The 15,872-nt window shown below is 47.4% G+C and overlaps 1 protein-coding gene across 20 annotated transcripts in view; it reads left to right on the top strand.

Annotated features, from left to right (window-relative positions):
• The window catches only part of Nfasc (neurofascin), a 173,911-nt gene that overhangs the window by 36,381 nt on the left and 121,658 nt on the right, over positions 1-15,872 (top strand). Inside the window, exon 2 of one of the 20 annotated variants that reach the window (XM_029538291.1) lies at positions 1,634-1,709. The exons of the other annotated variants lie outside the window; for them this stretch is intronic. The gene's annotated coding sequence lies outside the window, so the exon portion shown is untranslated. The remainder of the gene's footprint in view (positions 1-1,633; positions 1,710-15,872) is intronic. 20 annotated transcript variants of the gene reach the window in all.

Genomic DNA, 15,872 nt, shown 5'->3' with positions numbered 1-15,872 from the left:
ACTGTGGGGCAGAGCCTAGACTAAATGCCAACAGTCCTGACCTTAGAATCAAGAAAACTGAGGAGAGAGAAGTTAGCATGCTGTCCGATGTCACAACCAGTCGCAGGGCCCAAGAACATAAGTTCTCCCAGCACTTATCCTGACTTCTCAGAGGTTGACAACAGAGAGGAATATTCTGGCAAAGAATATGGTCTGACACAAAGAAATACCTCATGCCAGTGAGGGGCTGTGTGAGTGTTCTTCCTTAGAGAGCTTGGAGAGCCCTGCTTCTTAAGCAGAGTCCTGCGGGCTGGACCCTGGACTGATGCCCACCCAGCACTCTACCTTCTGAGGACTGTGCCAGTTGTCTTCTGTACTTTAGAGCAGCCACCACTTGCATAGATGAGAGGCTAGACTGTGGATCACTAAGCATGGGCCACTCTAAGAACCACGCTGGGATGATGGATTCTAGGGAGAGGCCAGGGTTGCTTGAGAATTCCCCAGAGAGGAAGAAACATCCCCCCAAGGAGCTGGGCTTGATAGAGCTTTCTTTACACCCTTCAGTAGGGTGAATGCATTACCGAGAAAGAAGCCTTAGGCTTCTGTCCCACTTGGTTCTCAAGATTCCTACCGCAAAGTCCAGGCTATACCTTACTCTTGTAAGGAGGACCCAGAATCCTATGCCTGTGCTAGAGGAAAGACCTGCAGCGGGACTTGTGAGAAGTCCGGGTGGATCTGGGGCACCTCCCTCTTCTCTGCCATACAATCTGTGGTAAGGCAGCCACTCTGAGGAGCTGTGAGGGGAAGGACAGCCAACAGCATCCTGGGAGTCATGAAGCATCGTGGTCAGGCTGCGTGCTTCCTGTTCAGTTCCACCTCTGGTCTCCTCGCCTGTCAGGTGTGCTATTGATAGTGCCTGCCTCTCAGACTTGGCCATGACTGATAAACTGATGCTGGAAACCAGGAGCACAGGAGGAGGGAGGAGGAGACCCCCTGTCCATGTGCGTGTGGCCACTGTGTGTTTTTTCTCAGCCCCAAGCCATTTTGCACTAGAGTACCGGCCCCGGGCCCTGTGTAGATGGGCCCTGTGTACCCACACAAGCCCAGCTAAGTCTGATTCAGGTTCCTAAGTCCGCCCCGTCCCCGCTGCTTCCTGCTGCATCCTGTAGTTATAGGAGCCAGAGCTGGGCCACATATGCACTGCTAGCTACTTCTGCCCAGACTATCTTTGGTCTTGTTTGGGGTCTCTGGAGGTGAGAGCTCTCTTGGCTTTGGTGCCAGTTTCTTACTTCCTGTGTCTTTCTCACAGCTCAGCAATATCCCCACTGCCTGGGGACCTGGCTTTATTCCACGCCCTCTTTGTGCTGCAGCGGGCTCTCTGGGGCCCTGCCTCCATCCAGTTCTTGCATCTCCAGCAGTCATCCAGAATCCTCCACCCCCACTCTCCACCTCCTGGCTTCTGTCCTGATTACACCTGCCCCGCCTCCTGCCCTCCTCAGCCTGTACCCTCTTCCCTTCCTTTCTTCCCCAGCCTCCCACCTGGTTTGAACCTAACCTCTGTGTGTACTTCCCAGAGTCTCAAGCATGTTTTGCATTTCTCAAAGGGGCTTCTCTCTCAATCTTCATTTTTTTTTTTTTTTTTTTTTTTTTTGAGGACCCACATCTGCATGTTGACGTGAACTCAGCTGACCTGGTATATTTCCAGTGTGAGCACGGTGTCCCTCACTCTGGTAAAGGAAACTTCCATTGCTATATTCTTTTGACCTGTATTCTCAAGGAGTCCTTTCAGTAGCTTGGTAGAGACCACAAGCCTTATTTTATAGATGGGGAGTCAGGCTGAGTAAGTAGTGACTTGCCGACAGCCACACAGGGACCAGGTGGCAGAGTGAGGGCTTACACATGGGTCTTTGCGGTTACCTTAGAGCCACTGGGCCTCTAGAAGGTGCGTGGTTACAGAGGATTAATAGCAGCAGAGCTCCTGTTATACAGGGGATGGTTGGCTGAGTGAGCAAACTCAAGCCTTCTGGCATGGTCCCCCCTCCAAACTCCCAGACTCTCCCCACCCCACACCCAGAATAGCCTGAAGGGAAGGGTTGGAGGGAAGGGTGTAGCTTTTCAGGGTCCCTAGAAGTCTTCAGGTTAGACCAGGACGGGGAGGAAAGACTTCTAGGCTCTCAGAAACCACAAGAGGGCTGGGGGAGGGGAAAGAACAGAGAAGAGAATCTGGACGTGACTGAGCAATACAGAAATGGCAACTCAGGAATGTCTTATTTATTTATTCATTTTATTAAATGTTTTTATTTATTTACATTCAAAATGTTGCCCCCCTTCCCAGTCCTCCCTCCCCCAGTTCTTCACCCCATCCTCCCGCCTTTGCTTCTGAGAGGGGGTTGCCCCATCCACCCACCTCAGATGTTTTTACAGGCTGGGAGGGAGCATTCAGCCAAATGCTTGCAGATTATCCAAGAGGCCACAGGGACAGAGACTTGTGCAATCCTGAGTGACTGTCAGCTTTCGCCTCCAGCAGGTTCTGAGTACTAGCTCACCCCTCTACACAGCCTGCAGCTCCCCAGCTGGGTCTTCCGTGGGGAAGCCGCCAGTGACTGCTCAGGGGCTTCACTAAGCACATATCAGATGCAATTTTGTTCTCCATTGTAGGCTCTGTGCTTGTGGTGTTGGAGCTTCACAGATGCTAAATGTTATTTCTACCTCTGAGCTATATATACCCTTCTCTTGACTTCACATCAACTACAGTCAGGTATAATATACACTCAGGAAAATGTGCGTTTCTTCAGGGCACAGTAGGTTAGTTTTGACAAGCATGTGTATCACACACAACACACACACACACACACACACACATTTCAAGTGCCCTCTATCTCATGGAAGATGGAGTTTCTAGTTCCATCATCCCATGTGCAGTCTGTCCCCCTTCCCATAGCCCCTGGCCCTAGGTGACCTCTGATGGCCATGTGCCACCGATGATTTGGCTTTTGGATAAATGGACTCAGTGCCCAATACATAAGTTGGTTTCTTTGTGTTACTTCTTCTTGCCTTTAGGGAGAGACTTCAGGTAAAAAAAATAGCATCTGTACACAATTCTAGGATCAGTGAGTGGAGCAAGGTGAGTTTATTGAATGATTAGATAGAGATTCGAGTAAGAAAAGGTCAGTGCACACGCAGGGACATGGGTGTGGGCTTCTTGAGAGTGGGCTCTTGGGTGTTTTCATGGTGTGTGTGTGTGTGTGTGTGTGTGTGTGTGTGCGCGCGCGCGCGCGCGCGCGCGCGCGCGCATGCGCACATCTGTGTGTGATTCCGTGGCCTCCTAAGTTACATTAATACTTAAAGGATATAACTTACAACAAGGTTTAAGTATATCAAAGTTTAAAATCAAAATAGTTCTAAAAGTAAGTAAAAACATACATGAACTGCTAGGTCTATTTCTCTTTAGTGATTTCCTTTCACGAATGACATTGTAAGGTGGTTTTATGAGATGCATTGCTTAGGTGTATGGATGATGGAGAAGTGTAAACTGAAGACCACAGACACTCTGGTCTTCACTGGGCATGGTCTGTTATTCTCAATACCCTCGAGATATCTCTCCAACAGTCTGTCTCTAAGTAGTCCTGGCCTGATCGGTTCTGTTGAAGTTCTGGCTGCTCAGCCAGATCCAACGGTAAAGGTGGTCCTTCCTCTTCCCGTGTCTTTTCCATTTCCCTGCCTCTCTGTACTGCCTCATGCCCAAGGCGAAAGCATCCTCATTAGACACTAACTCTCCACTTTCTCTCCTTCCGTCCCCTGATAGATAAGCCCCATGTCTCCTCTGCCTCTGTGAGTTTAACTACATCAGGAACTCAGACAGATGCAGTCATTCAATATCTGCCCCTTTTGTGTTTGGCTTATTTTGTTACAGAAATAATATTCCTTTCCAGCGAGAAATCATTCTGCACACTTACAGATTCATAAAGGAAAAGGCTCTCTGATAGCACATGTGGGTCCCACTCCGGCTCATGCTCACATGGGAGCTGGCCTTGGATAGAAGAGTTCAATAACTTGTATACAACTTAGGCTCCTGCATTTTACATATTCTGTTATCTTGAAATCTCTTTTAGATCGAAACCTGAAGCTAGGCTTTGAACAGTTTAAACAGATCAGGAGACTCCAAGTCTGGCCATTTGGCTAGATGGGAGATTAATGCAGCAAAGATATTGCCAGGATTATTTCTTAAGTACACAACTATTGTTCTTTTTGAATAACTATTACCCAGGTTATCATACCCATCTGGCAAAATTATGTTTTCCTTAAGAAGAGAATGGGGGGGGGGTCTGTCTTAGTTAGGGTTTTACTGCTGTTAACAGACACCATGACCAAAGCAACTCTTATAAAGACAACATTTAATTGAGGCTGGCTTACAGGTTCAGAGGTTTAGTCCATTATCATCAAGGCAGGAAGCATGGCAATGTACAGACAGGGATGCTGCTGGAGGAGCTAAGAGTTCTACATCTTGTTCCAAAGGTAGACAGGAGCAGACTGCCTCCCATGTAGTTAGAAGGAGGTCTCATTGCCCATCCCCACAGTGACATGCTTCCACCAACAAGGGCACACCTCTTAATAGTGTACTCCCTGGGCCAAGCATTTTCAAACCACCATATGGCCTTTATGACTGGCCAGGACTTAACAGTGGCTGTACCCTTATGCAGCTCACTTAAGCTTCCTATTAGAAATATATTCTCTGGGGATGGGCCTAATGGCTGGCCAGTCCTGATGAACAAATATTTACATCCTATCATCGCTTAATTTTGCTTATCTTTAACAGGCTTGATTAGCATACCACTTAACTTTGGGGTGTTCAGAGGCCCTCTCCCTTAGCTAAATTCTATGTGGTATGATTTAATGTCTCCTAAGCAATCTTGTTAATAAATACTTTATAATACCAGTTCTGTTACGTTGTGTTTGTACCACTTCCCACGGTATTCATCACATTTCAGCAAGTGTCAGAATTTTCTTCCTTATGGCTGCTAACATTATTAAACTGTGTCTGTGTGTTCTTTATGCTCTGATGAGCCCCCCCCTAAGAGAAGCAACTCAAGGAAGGATATCTTAGCTCACATTTTTAGAGGTATCAGTTCATCACAGCAGGCAAGGTGTGGTGGGGCAGAGCCATCAAGAACACTGCAGTAGCCAGGAAACGGGGTGTCATAGGGAGAGAAACAGGTGCCAGTATAATCTTCAGAAGCACACTCCAATGACGTGCATTCTCCAGCTCCCTAAATAATGGTACCGTCTGGGGACACCCTCCATGCGTGCCTGTTGGGTGACATTAAATATCAGAGCAATGTACATATCACTTTTGGTCTTTCATCTATTAGTAGGCAGACATCTGAGTTGCTTCTGCCTTCTGGCGTTCTTGTGAATATTGGTGTACACGTATCTGTTCATGTCATTGCAACCTCTAATGTTCAGCATCCTCCTGACAACTCCTGTTTGTCCTGTGGATACTCAAGGGCCTTGAGCACTGTGCATTCATGGACCCTGGCCTGCTCCATGCCTCTAGTCAGTGCCTCCAGCAAGCAGATGGTCTGCTGTAGATATGTATATCAGCCTTGATGGATAGTGGGGGCTCAGGTTTTAGTCAATGGAGTTTTGTGAGTCTTTCTCTAAAAGCTCCCTTCTCAGGGTGTCTTGGCCACCAGCTGACTTGTGGTGTGTGATTCCAATGAGCCTTTTAATGCAAGAATGTAACAGAGTATCAGTATTTCATCAGGAAAACAAATGAATGTCATCAAGCATCCACTGTGTTCATTCAAGGTGTCACCATGGTGCCGCAAATGCCATCTTTCACATGACAGTCCTATGAGGTAGGATGAGGATCTGGGGAGAGTCTCAGCTCCAGCTCACACAGGCTGACATTCTTCCTCCCCAAACCTAAGAAACTTCTGGACAAGTGAGCTAGGGAAATGTCCTGGACTTCTCCTCTCTAATAGAAACCTAGGCATGGAGTTGCCTCTGCCATTTGAAAGAGAAACTGTGGGGCTTCCTTGCCCTAATTCTTGCAAAGTATAGACTTATAATTAAGAGTTTGTTTTGTTTTGTTTTGTTTTGGTTTTGGTTTTTCGAGACAGGGTTTCTCTGTATAGCCCTGGCTGTCCTGGAACTCACTCTGTAGACCAGGCTGGCCTCGAACTCAGAAGTCCGCCTGTCTCTGCCTCCCAAGTGCTGGGATTAAAGGTGTACGCCACCACTGCCCGTGTTTTGTTTTTACAACATATAAAAAATAGGGAGATCAGCTTAATGAAGCCTCATGTGCCCACTGCCTAGTGCCAGCAATGACCTCTGCCTGACCCATCTCCTTTCATCTCTCAGATTCTCCTCTGTGATCTGGGGTCCCAATTCACGGGGTAGCAGTTGGTGTTTTCTGGATGAGGACAGGAAAATGGACAGATCTGGGTATCCTGGAACAAAGTCCTCTCCAGCTGGCAGCGTTAAGTGCCCGAGGCCAGAGTCACTGCATCCGTCCTCTGGTTCTTGACCACTGTCCAGGAGGCTAGGGAGGGGCGCGTCTGAGAGGCCAGCCAGCCCTGCTGGGGTGGCTTGTAGAGAGATTTCCTTCTTTAGAGCATTGTTTTCCTGTTGATAGATTTTTATTGGAGAATTTTTTTGAGTGGAAAGAGGTCAAGTGAGGATAACCTTCTTCACCATAAGGGACCACAGGGGAGATGCTGGTGTTAGGGTAAAAGATGGTTGGAGCGGCGGGAAGCAACCATGGACCTTTTCAGCTATATGCAGTAAAGATCTGCTTGTTTGTTTGTTTGTGAGATAGGGCCTTGCTGGTCTCAGATGTGAGATCTTCAGCTTCCTGAGTATTGGGATTACAGGTGTAAGCCACCACACCTATCTGTACTAATATTATCAAAGTATTTACAACATGCCAAGTACTGACTACAGGCTGAGGATACAAGTTGATATCCGTTCTCAGAAAATGTGTGGTGCACAGAAGGAACGGCTAACCACAGTGCTTTCTGTGTAACAAAGAATGTTATGGATATCTTCCCACTAATCCTCACCCCACCCCAATCTCACAGGGGGAACGGACTCGGGTTGCCCTCAGCACCTCTCAGGGAGATCTGGGATGGTGGGTCCATACTGCAGGGCAGAGGTACAGGGAAGGGCAGAGAAGGGAGAACAGAGGTGGAAGGCACTTCCAAGAAGCAGGAATGTGGTTGTGTAAGACCTCACCAGATGTGAGTTCTTGTAGCACTGGGGAACAGCCAAATCACACATATTTCTTAACAAAATAAAGGACCACGGGGCTTATTTTTATTTAGAAAACAGGGCAGTTCTTTTGGGACAGAAAAGTAATGGAGATCAAAACCTAAAATGGGCGGGAAGAAGGGAATCCAGTTGGATTTACTGGTTTTCTCTGTGTCTTAGTCAGGGTTCCTACTGCTGTGAAGAGACACCGTGACCATGGCAACTCTTATAAGGACAACGTTTAATTGGGGCTGGCTTACAGTTCAGAAGTTTAGTGCATTATCATCATGACAGAAGGCATGGTGGCATACAGGCTTACATGGTGCTGGAGACAGAGTTGAGAGTTCTACATCTGGATCTGCAGACAGCAGAAGTGACGATGACACACTGCCCTGCCTTGAGCATCTGAAACCTCAGAGCCCACCCCCAGTGACACACATCCTCCCACAAAGCTATACCTCTTAATAGGCCACGCCCTAGGATGGCCTATAGGGGCCATTTTCATTCAAACCACCATACTGTGTTTTATATCAAAGAAGATTTCACTTTTGTCCAGTGTGAAGGATGGGGATAGAGAGAGTGTGAAGGATAAAGCAGAGGCAGTTTCTCTTCTGGCCACACCTTGTGATCAGCTGGTGTGGGGTTGTGGTGGCTTGTGAAGTGGGGGTAGGGGGGCATGCCCAGTTTTTTGTTTGTTTGTTTTGTTTTGCTTTGCTTTCTGAGACCTAGTTTGTAAGTTTCTATGCATTTCCTAGGGACTGAAGACAGACCCAACTACTCTAGCAGTAAGAGCAGTAAATGATCCAAACGCACCCTCTGGGTCTTCATCCGAGTCCTCCAGGGCAGCTACTTTCCTGCCCACATTCAAGCCTAAGCTTTTGAGGAGGAGAACACAGGTTTAAACTTAGGTTGCTGCTGCAAGGCCTGGGGTGGGGCTGGACAGATCTTTAGCAGTAGAGTAGCAGAGCCGAGCCCCAGGACTAGCTGGCATCTCTGAGCAGCAGAGGAACACTGTTTTTCTGGTTTTGCTTTTGTTTTTTTAGTATTGTCATTTGATTTGTCTTCTTTTAGTATTCTGTTTACTTTTGAAAACAAAATTTTTTGTTTGCACTGCCTCAGTGTGCGATGGGATGAACAGTCTTCTGGCTCCGGGATGGACTATGGATCCTTCCCAGATCCTTCCGGTTGTGTAATTTGGGTTTCTGACGTTTTCCTAGTTGCCCTCCCACACCCAGAGTTTCCAAGATTTGCACGAGCAATAGGCTCCCTAGAACCTGATAGGTCTTGTTTTCGAACCAGCAAGTCTAGCAAGCTTATGTGTTCCTCGCTACTGGAAGAGGAAACAGATGGGGGTGGGGAGTGGATAGGAGAGAAAAGATGGAGACCAAAACCTAAAATGGGTCAAAAGAAGGGAATCCAATTGGATCTACTGGTTTTCTCTGTGTCGTCAGAAACCCAAACCATGGGCTTCCCCCACTGACCAGAGAAATTATGTCTCCTCACTGAATAAAGTGACTTCTCACTGAATAATCGAACTCAAGAGCAGCAGCCCTTTTGCCCTCCCTCCTGGGGCTGTAGCTCACAAATGCTGGTTGCTATGGATACAGGCAACCGAGGCTCTCTTGGGGCTATGGCTGCATGGTGGTGGTGGAAGCAAGGCAAGCTGTTTATGGCAGCGATTACAGGCCTGGTGTTGATGCTTTCCCAAGATGGTACCCCTTTACAGAGGCAGGGGATTAGCTTTGTCTGCACACCACCTCAGCCCCTGGGACCATGAGGGTGTATCCCTGAGTTCAGCCACACTGTGCAGAGACAATGGACAGAGGTGGGAGGGCACAATCCAGTTAGGGAGTCCACTCTGCCTTTCTGGTTCTGGAGGCTGAGAAAGCTAAATGAAACGGTGCTCCTGGAGTGTGTCCCTGGATGGATATTGACACAAGCTAGCTTTCTGTGACCCTGTCCTGGAAGCCAAAGGGAAGATATCAAAAGGTAGAGGAGGTACAGATCATGTCATCCGGGGACTTCCTGTCCAGTGGGATAACCAGGGTCACTGGAATACAGCACACAGGAGATTAGGCAACCATCAGTGGAGAGACAGGCAGCTTCTTTGTATGTGACAAAGATTCTTCTCTTGATGGATATGGCTGCTCATGCCTGTGATCCCAGCACTCCAGGAGATGGAGGCCGAAGGATCAATTACAAGACCATCCTAGGCCACATAGCGGGATTAGATCCAATCACAACCTCCCTCCCCGCCCCGCAAAAGATTCTTCGTTTGACCAGACCTTAGTCAGGTTCCTGGGCTTCTTCCCAGAACTAGTTGTGTACTTCTTGCAAAAATCCAGTTTTAGCATGGGTTCTGCTGAGTCACTGAGCAAGAACTTTCTGTTTCAGGATCTGACCACCCTGACTTAGTATCTGACCAGGGTCCTCAGCCTCCATGGATTAAGTGATGTCTGATCTCCCTGGTCTGTGTGGCAGGCATCTCGTTAGGCCAGTTTAGTTTAACCTTTCTCTTAGTTTCCATGCATAGCCCCACCCACCCTCTGCCCATGCTCCATGAGGAATCAGGTCCAGTCTCTCCCTTACTGCAGGATTCTGTTGCAGTGGTCTGTCTTCCCACTTCAGTGGTCTTGAGTAAACCTAATCTTCTTTGATTTAACAAGTGTCGTGGAATAATTCTTCCTGCTATTCCAAACCCCAGGGACCTCCCTTCGTGCCTCAGGGGGATGACCAGACTCACCCCCATGGCCATCTGACCTGGCCCGCCCCACTCATCTCCCCTTATCTGCCACATTCTGTACACCATACCAGTCTTTGGGTTGATACCAGCCCCGGAAGTTTTTCTTTGCTACCCTGCCTGGAGCTATTTTCCCATTACCGCTCAGTTTATGCCTTCTCTTTAACAGGTCTCTGTCTGGTTATTGTTCCTGCCCCACCATGGAAAGCCAGCGCTTCCTTCCTCCCCAACCCCACTTCTCTTCCACCTTTATATTTCTGTTACCTGCACTTGCATTATTCACATATCTGATGTTTTATTGACTATCCTACCCATTCAGAAGGTGAGTTCCCCGAGTTCTAATGTCTTGCTTACCCCTGGAACTTCATTGCCAAGGGCCTTGCTTGGCACATGTGAGCTTCTCCATAAATAATAAACGAGTGACAAACTGTAGCTCAGGGCATGTCATTGAATGCCGGGAGAATGTTTGCAATATGTTTTTTCTATTGTCTTCCCCATAATAAAGGCAACACTTCTCATTTGGAATCCTAATCTGCAATTGAAAGACATTTTTCATGAAAGTAGACTTAGGTTTAAGATAATGTCTCAGGTTGCCCTGGTGGCGAAGAAGGGGACCCCCTATGTGCTCACAGGAGCTGATGAAAGCCTTGTTCCTTCAGTGGGTATCAGCCCAGGCTAGAAACTGGCACTCGCAGGGCTTCACATAGGCTGCACACTGGAGCTGGCTAGCAGGGACTTTTCTGGAAAGCAGACTTTGAGTGAATTTTAGTATAAGACAGAAAATGTGTAGTTTATGCGAAATGTTTGAGAAGCCACATGGGCCAAGTGCTTGTGGGCACCGGGGAGTAGATCTGTGTGGACCAGATGGAGTCTGAGCATAGACAGGCCAAGGTAAAGAGGCAGAGGGCTCCAAAAGCCTGCGTTTGAATGACAGGCTCTACCGGGCTGGGACGGCATTGGAGCTGGACGGCATTGGAGCGGTGACCCATGAACTCTGCTTTCTGACCCCTTCCTGGTCACTTATGTCCCTTTGAAGTTATGTTAGCACGATGGCCCCCCCTGGGGAGCACCGATCCTCCTCCCATGGCTGTACAGCTGGGGTGTGGGGCATCTGTGTACACAAGAGTCAGCTGGCAGGTGGAGGATGACCCAGCCCTCAGGAGGATGAGCCTCAGCTTGGCTGCTTGCCATCTTTTGTTTAGTGGGGAACCTGTCAGGCCAGAGGTCAGCGTTTTCCCTGGAAGATGTCAGAGTTTGACACAGCTGGCACGGGTAGGGGGTAAGGTCAGGTTTCTAAGGAGCTGCCTGGGATAAGGTCCTATCTCCATCAGTTCCCTGCTGTGTACAGTCTGGCCAGCATCCACAGCGTGGGCCTGGCATTGCTGTCGCTTCTGCAACCTGGTTACAGGGCTATAGATGTGAGCAGCTGAGAGGCCTATCAGAAGCCAACTGGGACCTCATTCTAAGGATGAAGAAGAGCTAGGAACAGAACCTGCTGTCCTCACGTCTAGCTCCTTAAGGGGCTGGGAGAGCTGGGCAGTGGTGAGGAAGGACAATAGTACCCTAGCATCTCAAGAGTCCTCTCGTGCTTCCCGGAAAGCAGTAAGCTTGGTTTGGGTAGCAGAGTGGCATCCTTTCTTCTACAGAGTGGCATTGATGTGACTCCCTCGCCATGGCGTCCCCGGGTGCTTTCAGGGGTGGTAGATGGCACTGGACCACATGTTCATCTTAGAACAGTGATGTGTTCTAAGAACATTGAGCCAGAGGGTGGCAGCCATGTGTAGAATAGCCTGGGGTGGATATACAGCTGGCCTACGGATGAAGAAGGCCTGTGCCACCCAAGGCTCTACCTGTTGTACCTGACACCCACTCTCCAGGCCCAGCGAGCTAGTTGGTGGCTCCTAAAATCACGTATACATTTGTAAGTTTTTTTTTTTTTTTATCTTGTTTGCTTGTTTGTTTTGAGGGAGTCTTTCTTTGTGGTCCAGGCTGGCTTAGAACTAACTCACAGTCTTCCTGCTTCATCCTCCTAAATTGTGAAGTGACAGGCACACATTACCTTGCGAGCTACGCATGCGTATTGAATCCTGTCCCTCTCCCCTTTCCCTCTGAGGATTTGGCAGAGAGGCGAGCAAGAAGGTGCTGGCGGGGGAGAAGGCATTGTGCTAACCCTTAACTGTGGGAGTCAGGTAGTGAGTGTTCAGGGTTTGTATCTGAACTCCTTCCCTTGACTTCAAACAGGCTCTTGAACCTTTTGGAACCATGGTTTGAAAGGAGGGTTAGTCAGTTAACTGGGTTGTCACACTCAGTAGAGGACTCATTTCTGTGCCGAGCACACAGTAGGTGTGCGTGAGACAGTATGGGCTTTGTCCTCTTCATCGGCATAGTGGTTAAATGTTGATCTTGTGTCCATCACTATGGAGAGAGTCAGATTTCCAGTCCTTGATTTCCCAGGATCATTCTATTACATAGGAAAAGAGGACAGTGCTCAATTTACTGTGATAAGTTGGTGTTGGAGTCACCTGTAAGGATGTTGAGGGAGGTGACTTTAAAGGTCTATAGAACAGTGATGGTGGGATTATAAAAACAACTTTACATGGTGCCAAATGAAGATCTTCCCAGTGGTAATTGGGAAACAAGCAGGAAGCCCTAGAGCCAGGGCCAAGCAGAAGCTCTGGAACTTTCTCTCTCCCTTCTCTCCACCATCCACTGGGCACCTCCTTTCCAAGGACCAGAAAATCTGTACGACTTGGTGGATAAAGAATCCCCCACCCTCTGTGCTCACTGGATTATGTGGGCAGCTAGAAATAGTTTTCAACCCACCAAGGGAGAAAGAATTGACCAAAGCTGTTGCCAAAATATTTAGTAAATTCAAAAGAGCCTTGTTTACAAAGAAAGTGGCTAGGCTGCAAGCTTCATCTTCTGATTTGACATCACAGCCTGATGGGCATGGCCTTTGTCTGGTATGGTTTGTTTTTGTTTTTCAACTTTTTATTGCATGGTCATGAGCTTGCTTGCATTTATTTATTTATTTATTTATTTATTTATTTATATTTATTTATCTGACCTCTTGGTTCCCAGAATGATGACTCTGAGATGTATATTTGAATAACTGCTTAGGCCATAAGTTTTGACTTGTTCTCTAATTTATATAGCCCTTTTGTTCTAGCTTACGCCTGCCAACGTGGCTAGTCACCTTTCCCCAGTTTCTTGCTACCGTCTCCTCTGAGCCCAGGGCAAATAACTCCCGTTCTTGACTCTTTCTTGGAATTCTGTCTCTGCCGGATGTCCCACTTTCTGTTTCCTGGCTCACCTAATAGACCATTAGATTTTAATTGACAGGTGATGCTTCCATACAATACAGGAGATTCTCTCCACATTATGGATTCCTTGTGAGTTTCAGATCATGCACCCCACTCGTCTCCCAGTCATCTCTGACTCCTCTTACATCCACCCTTCACCCTTGCAACCTCCCCCCACCAAAATAAAACACAAATAAACAAACAACAACAACAAAATGAACAAAGCATAGAAAACATCATGGGAGCTGTAGTGTGTCACAGTGTGTCCCACAGGGTAGCCCTCTGTCCACATATCTTCACTTGCAAATGTTCATTGCAAGGAGCCATTGGTCTGGTTTGGGGGTCTCTGGGTTCTGTGACACCATCAGTATTGGAACCTCATCGGTACTTTTCCAGGCCATCCGGTTGCTCTGGGCAGAGTTTTCAAGGAAGTAAATTTCTGATTCCTCTTGTGTGGTTAGACTGAGATGAACTCCTAAACTACCCTTGCCCTTGTGTCCTTTGTAAGATGGGCATTACCCATCTTACAAAGATTTGATTATCTTCAGGGAGTGTCCTTGAGGGGAAATTTGGTTTTTAGAAGCCACTAGTCAAGTCAGTCTAGTATTAAGCGGACTGAAGAGACCTTTAGTTCCAAACATATGAGGCTGAGTTTTGCTCAGCTTCAAAACTGACTCAGAAATAGGTTGTAAATACAATTACGCAATGTTTTCAGCAATGGTCACAGAGTTAGAGCAGCAGGCGGCAGGCCAATACTTTGAAGGACAGCAGTCATTTGGGTATATTAATTATGATGTTTACATTATTTACTACTTTACATTTAAAGTTGATTTTAAAAAGGGAACTATTATCTTTATTCTTATTAATCTGGCAATGTGTTTGCTTAGTGTGTCTGTACTCTATTTTCCTAAAGCTTGTTTACCTGGCTCATTAGTTATAATAGCTTATAAAATATCTTATTTCTATGGTCTTCAAACAGAGTTCAGCTTATCGAACCCGGATTGCTGTGCCCCGCACAGAGCTTCTGACTCAAAGTTACAGTGAGACGTGCTGATCTCCCAGGTGCTACTGCGAGACCCTGCTTTCGATCCCTTGGCCTATCTAGAAGGGCCTTAGGTCATCTAGTTCAGCCCCCTGAACAACCCAAGAAACTGAGACCCAGGGGGAAAATGACTCTCTTGGTATCACATAATTGGTTAGCAGTTCAGCTGGGAGCCCAGGCAGTCCCTACGCTGATTCTAGGCACTTCTGAGGCTATTCCTTGGTTGGGGACTAGTTTACAGGATAATGGGTTGTTACAATCTTCTGGGAAGTCTTTGGTTTCAGACACCCTGGCCTCTTATTATCTCCTATGGTACAGCAAAGCCTGTGCTGATTTTCTAAAATTATAATGTCATATACACAATATAACACTTCCCAAACTTTGAGGCATGTGGCTGTGGTTGAAAGCACATTCAGTGTCATTACAGCGCCATTACCATCCAGCCTTTACAAGTTCTGTCTATTTGGTTGATTTTTTTCTTTTGAATGGTGTCTTGCTATGTAGCCTGTGATGGCTGGAAACTCCCAGTCCACATGCCCCAGGCTCTAGAGCCTTCTCATCTTCCCAAACCAAAACCCTACCCGCCATACCCTATCTCCTGATCCTTCCCCCTTCCCCCTTGGCAGCTTCTGTTCTGGTTCCTTGGTTGATGAATGTGAGCACTGTAGGAAGCTCAAGGAAGTGGAGCCTGTGGTCCTTTCCCTGAGTGGTTTAATAGCATGACTTGGATGTTTACCCTGTTGAGGCGAGCATCAGCTTGTAAATGTCTAGCATACTCCTCGGCACAAATGTGTTGTCTTGCCTTTACCCATCGTTGCTCAGTGGACATCTGGATTGTTTCCACTTTTTCAGCAATCACAGAAAATATTCTATGGGGATGAGGAGATGGCTCAGCTGGTGAAGCAATTGGCTACATACATGAGTGTGAGATTAGAGCTCAGATCCTCAAAACCCATATAAATGCTGGTGGCTGTAGTGATCAGCCCTCGGAAGCTGGAGGTGGGGATCCCCAGAGCAAGCTGGCCAGCCAGATTAGTCCTATAAGCAAGCTCTGGGTTCAGTTAAGAGACCCTGCCTGGTGCAGGGTGTGGTGGAGCATACCTTTAATACTGGCACTTGGGGAACAGAGGCTTGTCGATCTCTGTGAGTTCCAGGCCAGTCTGGTCTCCTGCCAGGGATATATGTGAGACCCTGACTCATTAATGAACAAACAAACAAGAAAAAAGACCCTGCCTCAAGAAATGACATAGAAAGAAATCAGAGAGGGCCTGCACATACATGTGCTCACAAAACACACACACACACACACACACACACACACACACACACACACACACACTCCAAGCACATAGAAGCCCTGCTGTGAATGTGGCTGCATTATGCCTCTCAATTCTTTTCAGGACAAAGATGGAAAAGGGCTTGCAGAATCATGGGAGTAAATCAGTGCTCAGGTTTTGAAGCAACCTAATTTGCTTTGGATTCTGGGAGTTTAAGGCTGGAAATAGGGATCTGCAATTAACAAATGAGTGGGTATGAAGCCTGAACAGACCCTGGCTCC

This window comes from Mus pahari, chromosome 5 (assembly GCF_900095145.1).
Source record: "Mus pahari chromosome 5, PAHARI_EIJ_v1.1, whole genome shotgun sequence".
NCBI lineage: Eukaryota > Metazoa > Chordata > Mammalia > Rodentia > Muridae > Mus > Mus pahari.
Note: the sequence above shows the minus strand (reverse complement) of the source record. Positions and strands in the feature narration are given on the sequence as shown.